The sequence below is a fragment of the Rhinolophus hipposideros genome (assembly GCF_964194185.1).
Source record: "Rhinolophus hipposideros genome assembly, chromosome: 16".
Lineage (NCBI taxonomy): Eukaryota > Metazoa > Chordata > Mammalia > Chiroptera > Rhinolophidae > Rhinolophus > Rhinolophus hipposideros.
In genome coordinates, this window is record NC_138062.1 from 15,254,815 (window position 1) to 15,267,423 (window position 12,609).

The following is a 12,609-nucleotide window of genomic DNA, read 5'->3' on the forward strand; positions in this document are numbered from 1 at the left end:
CCCTCTATTAAATTTGACTACTGGCACCATACAAATATGGAAATAAAGAATTTCTGCAAACTTCTACAATAAAAACAAAATACCTGAAAAAAAAACAGAAATTTCACCTCACGACCTAAAACCATTCAGTACTATTAGTCGCCTTTTTGATCTCATCAACAGAAAATGGAAGTATTTGTATCTTAAGTATAAAATTTAAGAAAAATCCACAGTCCCACACATACAGCTCACCATTATCATGCAAAGTAATGACTATCTTCAATTTCTGTTTTCTAAACATACAGATAATAGTAGCAGAAATAACTTTTACTCACAATTTGAATGTTAAGCAGTCTAAGCATCCTTCACTATTTTCACAGCTTGGCAAGAGCTAAAATATAAACCACCAGTTCTTTGGAACTAGCAGAAGGGGAGGAGGGGGAAAGACAGTATTAATATAATTCTATTAAAAAAATATTTTGCCCAAAATAGGTGTGATTCAGGCAGTATGTGTGTACTTCTTACAAACCATCTCCAAAGCCTGATGACTCACAGTATATAATAAATGTAATAATAAATGATCTCTAGGCTATTGAGCAATCAGAAGTTTTTATGAAACTTAAAATATTAAGTTACCACTCAGTAACAATTACTGAGTAAGGGCAGATTCAACATCCGTAGCCTGTGCCCCATATTACAGGGTACATTTCCAGTGGCTGATAGTACAATCCCAGATCCCCAGGAGTATAAAATCAACTTTTTAAAAACTAACCCCAAAAATTACTTTACAAAACACTGTTAATGATATTGCCGATTAAGTCCCTTTCCAGCACTCTCTCCAGATGTACGCACTCCACACACATCGCAACACGCCACGCCTCCTCAAACAGCCCTCCTCTGTTCAAAGGCTAATCCGCTGACCTACACACTGGAACGTAGGCCTTGCTTCATCAATTATTCCCTCTTTGTCCTTAACCTTCTCTTATTTAACATCGGGTCCTTTCCTGCACGTCCAAACGTTTACCAGACTCTCTCCCTTTAAACATGGCAAAGCCCTCCTCCATGACCCTGCACAACCCTCCAGCTACTGCTCTAGTTCCTTCCTTTCTCAGACAAGGTTCTAACAGGAAAATCCTCTACACTCTGTCTCCACTTCCTAATTTCTCAGGTACTCCTCCTCCTACGGAACTGGCATCCGTCACCACCAACTGAAATATTTACTAAATTCTGGTCATCAAATCCAATGGATACATTTCTGTCTCCACAGGACCTCGGAGCTCTGAAGCACTGACACTGCTGATCATTCCCTCCTTGAAACTCTACCCTAAATTTATCTTCTCCCTCTCCAGCTACTCCTTTTCAATTCCTAATTTTGGAGGGGCTTGAAGCAAAAATACAAATGGAAGTCCGTATACCTCATGTATAAATATTTTAAAGTTATAAATCAAGCTAACAAGCTGTTAAATTGCATGTAATCAATAAATACGGTGAATGCTGCTGCCGAGTGCCATCCAACGGAAAGGCAGGGATCTTCAATATGGGAAGTGGCATGTCAAACCTTAGTAACTGTGTGTGACAAGTTTCAACTTGTTTGGTGCAGTCAGTTGAACGTGAGCGACAGTTGAGAGAAGCTGTGTTTTAAAGTGTGCCGTAAATCATGACTCACAAACAACGCATTAACATGAAGTTTTCTTTAAAACTGCAAAAAAGTGTTAAAGAAACACACAAAATGTTAACATTACTTTATGGTGATGCTGCAGTGACCAGGAAGATGGTTTACAAATGGTTCGAACGATTTCACATTTGTGAATCGATTGAAGACAAGAAGAGATTGGAAGTCCTTCAACATCAAAAACCCAAGAGAATGTTCAAAGAGAAAGTGAACTGATGCTATCAAACAGGTGATTGACTATTAGGAAAATTTGTGAGGATCTGAACATCTCTTATGGTTCCGTTCAAAGCACTTTAACAACAGATGTGAACATAAAGCGAGTGAGTGCGAAATGTGTTCCATGCGTTTTGACTGTGGACCAAAAGCAACAGCATTTGTCAATTTCGTTGGCGTTGTGCAATCGTGCTGCTTCAGATTCCAGCTTTTTAAGGCATGTCATCACAGGAGATGAAACTTGATCTATGGTTATGACCCTGAGAACAAGGTTCAGAGAATTCAGTAAGAATCACCCAGTTGTCCATGTGTGAAAAAAGCAAGTCAATCAAGATCTGTTGAGGTCATCAAGGTGATAATTGTGCTTTATGACCTGAATGGCATTGTGCGAGCTGAGTTTGTACCCAGGAACACTACAGTGAACCCTGAATATTACAAGGGCTTAATAGAGCATTTAAGAAACAATTTGCATAGAAAACAGCCTGAGAAATGGGCAAATGGTTTCATCCTCCATCATGACAACGCTCGCTCTTCTCCAAAGTCAAAACGACCATGAAAGGTAAATGTTTTGAATCTATTCAGGACCTCGGGCAGCCATAACAGCGCAACTAAAAACACTCACAAAAGAGAACTTTCAGAACTATTTCAGAAAGTGGCAAAAACAACAGGATAAAGTGTGTTTGAAGCAAGGGGAAGTACTTTAAGGGGGATTGATAGAAACATGTCTTTTGCTATAATAATTTTTTAAAATTTAAACATTCACCATATTGTTTGATCACACTGCTATCCTCCTATACATATACCCTTTTATAACAACCTAAGAAGCTAAGTTCTGATTTGGAATTCTCAGGCTCCCTCAAGTTCTATGAGGGCACGGGAGAACCATACCCCACTCTGGCCTGCAGCCTATCCCTTTTTCTCTTCCCAACTTTGGCTCCACTCCATACTACAAGGAGCCTCATTCACATACATGTGGACATCCCAGCCCACATGTCCACATTCTGCCCAAATACCTGCAAACAACGGCCCTGTGACATCCCTTAGGCCTAGAGAAGTCTGCACATATGGTATAGTCAAGAGAGGAGAGTCAGAAGAGAGACCTGCGAAGAGCCACATGAGCAGGGAATTCTAGGGTTCAAACACTCAGAATTTGATCTAGAAATGGGTACCAGATGAACCAGTTCCCTTGTCCCCCCCAAAATCCTCATCTTACCAGGAGGAGTGTAGCTGGAGGGAGGCCAAATGAGTACCTGAAAGCATAACGCCCAGGGCAGGGTCCCCACTCAGCTGTACCTAAGGACAGTGCTACTCTCTGGCCGACCCTTCCACGTAAGTGCTTCCAGGGCCCCCTCCCTAGTCCTCCTCGGACGCTACGCCCTCCCTAAGCTATCTCATGTACTGCTGCCATGGTTTCACTCAACTCTCTCTTCCAGTCTAAACCATTTTATGGGTTCTAGATTGCCTACTAGACACTTTCTTGCCTCTACTTCTTTGTGAAATTAAAGAGGATATGAATAAATCATAAGCATCTATTCCAGGATATCGCAGGTAGGCACGCCATTAATTACTTCAGTCCTTCAACAAATATTAACTGAGCACCTACCGTATGCTGGCACAGGTTTTGGTGCTAGAGATACAGCAGTAAATGAAGAAAGAGTCCTTATCCTTATAGATCTTAAACTCCAGTGAGGAGAGACGAGAATAAGCAAAATACCTACAGCACACACATAGATGTGATAAAGGCTAAGGAAACAAATGAACCAAAGGGACAGAACATCTGGCAGGGAAGAGGGTTACAACTTCAAACTGGGTAGTCAGTGAAGGATTCATTAACAAAATGACATATGAGTAAAGCCCCAAAAGTAGGAGTCAGCTATGCCAGTAAGTAGTCAAAGAGGAAATTCAAGATTTGCAACAAGGAGCAGACGTGACTAGTTCAAAGGTCATCAAGGAGGAGAATATGGCTGCAGTGAGGTGAGCAAAAGGAAGAAAGAACACATGATGACGACAGAGAGATAAGGACCACGTAGGCCCTCTGCGAGGACTCGGACTTTTACTCCAGGGAGAAAGAGGGGTTTAGATGCAGAAAGGTGACCTGATTATTATAAGCATCATTCAGATGCTGGGTTGAGAACACTCCGAAGATATGGGCAGAGAAGCAGGGAGGTCATTTAGAAGCTACTATAATAATTAGGTGAGAAAGGATAATGGCCGGAACCAGAATGATAGGTTCTAGAGAGAGTGAAAAGTGGTCAGTTTGGGAAGTATTTTGAAGGTAAAATGGGAAGATTTGCTAGCAAATTGGATGTGGGGAGCAAGGGAAAGAGAAGAGTCAAGAATGAATCCAAAGATATGTCAGAGCACCAGGAAAAGTCATTAAATGGAATGGGGAAAGATGAGGAAGGAAAAGTCCAATATGTCTCCAACTAAACTCATTTTTTTCTGTTACCTTCCTGAATGTATAACCTCTCCGACTGCACTCAGCTTACTCAGCTTCCCCAACATCCACACAAGTTGCCTAAAAATCAGAGATCCGTGACTCCTTTCTCCATCGACACCATCATACCTCTCACTCTTGACCCCTTCTCTATAATCTCAGATCCTCTGCCCTAGTGTAGGTCCTTACTATCACTTCTCTATATTGTTGTAATAGCCTCAGAATTTGTCCCTTTGCCTCTAATCTTCCCTCCCTTCCAGTCCACCTGCTACAAACCAGGGTTATCCAAGATGGAATAACATCAGGCCTCTTCCAAGTCTTCAATAGTTCCTCATTGCCTGAAAGATGAAATCTCAACCTCTTTCAAGCATCCTGATTAAGCAGGAACAAGCAAGAGGTCTACGTCTATTTTTAGAAGTTATGAAATGTTCATTCTCTATCTGAAGGTATGAAATATTCATTCTCCAGCTGAACCGAAGCTCTACAACTAAGGACATACAGAAGATGCCACCTCAAGACTAGCAGGAGGGGCAGAGACACAGAATGAGCTGGTCCCAAACCTGCGTGTGACCACAAAAAATCAGGAGAGATATCTTGGCTACAGAGGTCTCCCAAAAAAGAGCAAAGGGTCTCAGCCCCACACCAGGCTCCCCAGCCCAGGGTTTCAGTGCCAGGGAGAGAAGTCCCCACAACTTCTGGTTGAAAACACCAGCAGAGATTGTGGATGAGTGAGAAAGAGGAAGGCTGAAGCCCCAGGCCACCCTCTTAAAGGGCCTATGCACAGACTTACTCACTGATGATCGCTCTGAGCTCCAGCTTTGGGGCAGCAGTTCAAAAGGCACCAGGGACATATGGTGAGGAACCAAGTTGTCTGGCTGCAAGGCAAGGGCTGGAGGGGCAGCTTTCTCCCAGACAAACGAGCTGGTGGAAGCCATTGTTTCTTTGTTAAGCCCTCCCACCTCCCTGCATGCAGACACAGGCAGTTGCCATATCTGAGTCTCTATCAACCTGGCTAATGTTCCTTTACCCTGCCCTGCTGATTCTTAGACCCCACCCCACCCAACTGTCAGGTACAGCCAAGCCACTTCTAGTGGCTATACCTACGACCGTGTTTCCCCGAAAATAAGTATATTAATTAATTAAGTATATTAATTTGTATATTAATTAATAAGTAGATTAAAATTAATATAAGACCCGGTCTTATTTTAAAATAAGACCAAGTCGATATGATATGATATGATATGATATGATATGATATGATACCAGGTCTTATATTAATTTTTCCTCCAAAAGACGCATTAGAGCTGATGGGCTGGCTAGGTCATATTTTCGGAGAAACACGGTACATAAGGTCTTTCTACTAAGACCAGGAGATATAGGAGCCCTACCTAAACACACAGAAACAAACACAAGGAGGCAGCCAAAATGGGGAGACAAAGAAACATTTCCCAAATAAAAGAACAGAACAAAGCTCCAGAAAAAGAATTATACAAAATGGAGTCAAGCAATCTACCAGACACAGAGTTCAAAGCACTGGTTGTAAGAATGCTTGCTGATCTCAGGGAGAACTTCAACAAAAAGAGATAGGAAACATAAAAATGGAGATAGAAAATCATAAAAAAGAACCAATCAGAAATAAGGAATACAATAACTGAAACAAACAATATATTACAGGGAATCAACAGATTAGATGAAGCAGGAAATCAAATCAGCGATTAGAAGATAACATAGAAGAAAATTTCCAATTGAAACAGCAAAAAGAAGAGGACAGCTTAAGAGGCCTCTGGGACAACATCAAATGAACCAACATTCGCATCACTGGGGGTACCAGAAGGAGAAGAGAGACAGCAAGGAACTGAAAACCTATTTGAAGAACTAATGACAGTCAACTTCCTTAATCTGGTGAAGGAAATGCATATTCAAGCCCAGGAAGTGCAGAGTCACAAACAAAATGAACCCTATGAAGCCCACACCAAGACACATCATGATTAAAATGCCAAAAGTTAAAGACAAAGAAAGAATCTTAAAAGCAGCAAGAGAAAAGCAGTTAGTTACCTACAAGGGAGCTGATTTCTCAGCAAAACTTTGCAGGCAAGAAGGGATTGGCAGAAAATATTCAAAGTGATGAAAAGCTAGGACCCACAACCAAGATTACTCTACCTAGCAAAGCTATCATTTAGAATTGAAGGACAGACAAGGAGCTTCCCAGACAAGAAAAAGCTGAAGGAGTTCATCACCACCAAACCATTATTACATGGAATGTTACAGGGACTTTTTTAAGACAAGAAGGAGGAAGAGGAAGGCGGTGGCAATAACTACATAACTATCAATAATTAGTTTAAAAGCAAATGGATTAAATGCTCCAATCAAAAGATAGGAGGGCTGAATGGATAAGAAAACAAGATCCTTACATATGCTGCCTACAAAAGACTCACTTCAGATCAAAAGACGCAATGAGACTGAAGATAAAGGGACGGAAGAAGATAATTCATGAAAATGGAAACCAAAAAAAACTGGAGTAGCAATACTTATACAAGACAATAGACTTTAAAACAAAGGCTACAACAACAGACAAAGAAGAACCTATTAATCTCAATTCTGGGCATTTATCCAAACAAATCCAAAATGCTACTTTGAGGGGATGTGCTCATCCATATGTTCATTGCAGCATTATTTACAATAGCCAAAATGTGGAGGTAGCCTGAGTGTCCCTCAATGGATGAATGGATAAAGAGGAAGTGATACATATATAGAATGGAATATTACTCAGCCATAAAAAATGAATGAAATCTTGCCATCTGCAACAACATGGATGGACCTAGAGGGTACTGTGTTGAATGTAATAAGTCAGACAGTGAAAGACAAATGTCATATGATTTCACTTGCAAGTGTAATCTAAAAAACAAAATAAACAAATGAAACAGAAACAAACTCATAGATACAGAAAACATTTTGATGGTTGCCAGGAAATATTCCAGGGTGGGTAAGGAAGGGGAAGGGATTGAGAAGTACCAATTAGTTGTTACACAGTAATCATGGGGATGTAGGGTATAGCATAAGGAAAATAGTCAATAATACTGCAATAACTATGTATGGTGTTAGATGGGTACTAATCAGAGTGACGGATGAAAGAGGCGTCGGGGGACAGGGTGAAAAAGGTAAAGGGATTAAAAAATACAAATTGGTAGTTACAAAACAGTCAGGGAAATGTAAAGCAAAGCAGAGAGATGATATGGTAATAACTACAACTATGCACAGTGCCAGGAGCGTACTAGACTAGTAAGGGGGATCACTACTTAAATTATACAAATGTCTAAACACTATGCTGTACACTTGAAATTAATATAAAATAATATTGAATGTCAACTGTAATTGCAAAGTTAAAAAAGGCAGGGAAAAGGTGAAGGACCTGTCCTTAAGAGGCTCAAATTTTCAGGTATAAAAGAAGTCATAGGAATGTAATGTACAGCATGGGGAATATAGTCAATAATATTGTGACAGCGTGGTTGCTGTCACAATATTTGTTTGCTGAACTTATCATGGTGATCACTTCTTTAGGTCTATAAATGTTGGACAACTATAGTATACCCCTGAAACTCATATAATATTGTATCATATATTAGCTATATTTTAACAAAAATCTTTTAAAAAAATTCTAATTCCTACCTTCCACCCCTTGTATCATTAATCATTCCTGTACTTGTTTTCACTTACACATAGCTGCCTAAAGTACAGGCCATTCTCATCACAAAGTTTATGTGTACGACCTTATTTATACAAAGTACATACAAGGAAAACTCTGATATATGATATTAAAATACGATACTATATCACAAAGAGCTATTATTATTCATATATAAAGAATACTTAAAATAAAGGAATCAAGAACCAAAAACCCAAGAGAAAACCAAGAATAAATACACAATTCACAAAAACATATAAAAGTGGCCCTTAAGAGGGGAACCAAGATGGCGCAATACTAAACACTGTTTACTTTCTCCCACAACCACGTCAAAACTACAAGTAAACTACAAAACAACCATTATTGAGAATCGCCTAAAATCAAGTTGAACTGAAGCCTTTCAACTAAGGACACGCAGAAGAAGCCACCTCCAGACTGGTAGGAAGGGCAGAGACATGAAATGGCTGGTCCCACACTCGCGTGTGACCATTAAAGACCGGGAGTGCTATTTCGGCTGTGGGGGTCCCCCCATGCCCTAAAAGAGTGAGAGATCCAGCCCCACCCCAGCCCAGGGTTCCAGTGGGAGGGAGAGAAGTCCCCTAATTTCTGGTTGTGAAAACCAGCAGAGACTGGGACTCACTGAGACTGAGGGCGGCTGCACGCCCAGGCGCTCCTCGTAAAGGGACTGTGCGTGGACTTACCCACCATCGGAATCACTCGCTGAGCTCCAGCTCTAGGGCAACAACTGGAGAGATGGCAGGGACATCCGGGGATAGAACTGAGTTGTCTGGCTTGGACAGGGGCTGGACAGGTGGCGTGCTCCCTGACGGGGGGAGCTGCAGGAGGCCATTGTTTCTTTGTTGAACCTCCCCCTTCCCCGCTTGCAGACGCACATGGCCGCCATATCAGAGTCTCTGCTGTTCATTCACCACACCCAACTTGCGGGCATACCCAGGCTGCTTCCAGTGGCTTTTTCGTGTAGACCGCCTGCCTTGGCTCAAGCTACAGACTTTCCGAGGGTCTCTCACAGGCTCATGGAACCCAGACAAACGGCATCTGGCTTTAGCGTGTCCTGCACCTCTGGCTGAGCAGCCCTAAGCAAGGCCTTAGCAGCAGCTGGCCACGTTTCATGGCTTAGTCTCTCAAGGCGCTTCCAAGCACAGCACAGGCGGCAGCCATCAGCAGATTTCGTTGTGGCTCCTGCCCGGTGGCCCCTGGGGCACAGGCTGTGCCTTAAAAGGAGACCTACAGTGGATCCCCTCCAAGGTGGTCCCGGCGCTGGCGCCCCCAGTGGCCAGCTTCAAAATGAGCCAGAGCATTACCCAGCAGCCTCCGCTTCCAAGTACGACACACCTAAGGGGCGGACTGGGCAGTCCTGCTGAGGCAGATCCTGCTCTGTAGGGTCAGCCCTGCACAACAACCCTTCCACTGTAGTCAAGGCCAGTCCTCACAACCAGGGAGCCCAAGGGTCAGTCCCTCCCACTGATGTGCAATTATCAACCACGGCTCAACTATAAGAGGAGGGCACACACAACCCACACAAGGGACACACCTAGAGCCCGTGGCTCAGGTGACCAGAAAGACTGCGCCACTGAACCTCACAGCACACCTACTACATAAGGCCGCTCTGCTAAGACCAGAACACATAGGAGCCCTACCTAACACATAGAAACAAACACAGGGAGGCAGCCAAAATGGGGAGACAAAGGAACATGTCCAAATAAAAGAACAGAACAAAGCTCCAGAAAAAGAAGAACTAAGCAAAATGGAGATAAGCAATCTATTAGGTGCAGAGTTCCAAACACTGGCTGAAAGAATGCTCACTGATGTCAGGGAGAACTTCAACAGGGACATAGGAAGCATAAAAATGGAGATAGAAACGATGAAAAAGAACCAGTCAGAAATAAAGGATACAATAATGGAAACGAAGAATATATTACAGGGAATCAACAGCAGATTAGATGAAGCAGAGGACCCAACCAGCTATGTACAAGACAAGGTAACAGAAAACACCCAATCAGAACAACAAAAAGAAAAAAGAATCCAAAAAACTGAGGTGAGTTTAAGGGGGACCTCTGGGACCAACAAATGAAGTGTGCCACCATTTGCATTACAGGGGTACTAGAAGGAGGAGAGAGAGAGAGGAAAGAATTGAAAACCTGTTTGAAGAAATAATGACACAAAACTTCCCTAATCTGGTGAAGGCAATGGACATATAAGGCCAGGAAGCGCAGAGAGTCCCAAACAACATGAACCCCAAGAAGCCCACACCAAGACACATCATAATTAAAATGCCAAAGGTTAAAGACAAAGAGAGAACCTTAAAAGCAGCAAGAGAAAAGCAGTTAGTTACCTACAAGGGAGCCCTCATGAGACTGGCAGCTCGTTTCTCAACAGAAACTTTTCAGGCAAGAAGGGAGTGGCAGGAAATATTCCAAGTGATGAAAAGCAACGACATACAACCAAGATTGCTCTATCCAGCAAAGTTATCATTTAGAATTGAAGGACAGGAACTTCCCAGACAAGAAAAAGCTAAAGGAGTTCATCACCACCAAACCAGTATTACAAGGAATCACAGAGGGACTTCTTGAAGATGGGAGGGGGGCTAAAGGTGGGTGAAAGGGGAAGGGATTAAGAAGTACAAATTGATTGTTACACAGTAGTCATGGGGATGTAGGGTATAGCATAAGGAACAAAGCCAACAATATTGTAATAACTAGGTATGGTGCCAGATAGGTACTAGATCTATCAGGGTGATAGATAAGAATGGGGTTGGGGACAGAGTGAAAAAGGTGAAGGTATTAAGAAATACAAACTGGTAGTTAATGCAGTATGGGGATTAGAATCAACAATGTTGTAAAAATCATGTAAACTGCCAGATGGACACAGGACTTTCAAGGGGATCATTTCATAGACTGTGTAGATGCCTGACCAATGTGCTGTACATCTGAAGCTGAAGTACAATAATACTGAATGTCAACTGTAACTAAATATATAGGTATATATAGTCACAGGATGTGGAGTACAGCATAAGGAAGACAGTCAATGGTATTGTAACAGCTATATACGATGTCAGAGGGGTAGTAGCTTGGGGTGTGGGTTATCACTTTGTGAGGGGTTTAAGTGTCTAACTATTACATTGCTTTGCATACCTGAAACCAATAAAAAAAATTAAAAAAAATAAATAAACGTGGTCCCTAAACATATGAAAAGATGTTCAAATGCACTCAAAGGAAATTGCAAATTTTTAAATAATGAGATTCCATTTTCTCATAAGATTGGTGAAAATTAAAATATATGGCATCATATTCTGTTGGTAAAATTGTGCATGCTTATACAATTGCTAGTGGGAACACCATACAACACTTTGAGAGGGGAATTTGGCAATATCTAACAAAACTACAAATGCGCTTACCTTTTTTTAAAGAGCTTCACTGAGATACCACTAGCATAAGTTCACCCACTTTAAGTGTATAATTCAACTGTTTTTAGCATATTCACAAAGTTGTATGATCATCACCACAATCTCATTTTAGAATATTTTCAGACTCCCCAGTGCCATGTCCATCAGCAGTCACTGCCCATCCTTCTGCAATCCCTAGTCTCTGACAACCACTCATCTACTTTCTGTCTCTAGACATTTGCTTATTCTGGCCATTTCACATAAATATAAAATAGATGGACTTTTGTAACTGGCTTCTTTCACTTAATGTAATGTTTTCAATATTCATTTTGTGTAGTATGTATTAGTATTTCATTTCTTTTTATTGTTTAGAAAAAAATGTTGGCCTGAATTCTGTATTAGCAAGAAACAAAGATTCTCAGACACAGGCCTTATATCCTAATTCAAATTTTCCCTTATTTTCAAATCAAAGAACTATCTGGAACCAAAATATAAACTTTTTCATAATGCTAAATAAAAAGGCTCCCTACAGAAGCAACCAAAGTCAAAGTGCACCTAGACTTCCATTAAACTATTTACAAAATTATCTCCCTTTACCCAATTTAAGCCAATTTACAGCTTCCTCCATCGGGCCTGGAACACGGGCACTTCTGGGCCTGTAGGACATATAATGGATGGATGAATGAATAAATGCATGCTTATTTATATTTGAAGGACAAAATATCATCTTCTGCATTGTACGTGGGACTCTAATCACCAGGCAAAGAAAAATAAAGTTCTTCCACAGAGGTTAAAACACAATCTTCAGCCTTAACAGGGCATAATCACTTTAGTCTTGAAGATATGTCAGGGGTCTCACAGAACTCAGCATATCATTGTAGTCGTGGCTAGAGGAAGGCTATTCAGCAGGTCATAAAAGAAAGAGCCACAGGTGGAATCTGGAGGAATCCATCTGCAGCTTCCTGATGCTCTCCTTCCAATGAGAGGAGTCAGGCAGAGCCTACTACTCCTCCAGCAACAAAAATGCACCAACATGCGTGCAATGCTTCTGTCCAGGCAAGGCCATCAGAGACTTAGCAATCAAGGTTTTTCTGGGGGCTGGTAACATGGGCACCGTCTGCTTCATGTGTACCAAAATTTCAGCCCCTCAGAAAGAAAGCAGGTGTTCAACATAAACCATACTGTTTGCACAAACAGGCTAGGCACAGTGAGTCACCCTTATC

At 41.6% G+C, this 12,609-nt stretch overlaps 1 protein-coding gene across 6 annotated transcripts in view; it reads right to left on the reverse strand.

Moving 5' to 3' along the window:
* The window catches only part of ELF2 (E74 like ETS transcription factor 2), a 92,871-nt gene that overhangs the window by 66,822 nt on the left and 13,440 nt on the right, over positions 1 to 12,609 (reverse strand). For 3 of the 6 annotated variants that reach the window (XM_081077526.1, XM_081077527.1, XM_081077523.1), the window contains exon 2: positions 315 to 399. The exons of 2 other annotated variants lie outside the window; for them this stretch is intronic. The gene's annotated coding sequence lies outside the window, so the exon portion shown is untranslated. Of the gene's footprint in view, positions 1 to 314; positions 400 to 8,684; positions 10,266 to 12,609 lie in introns of those variants that run through there. One more of the 6 variants, XM_081077525.1, reaches the window with a different exon arrangement.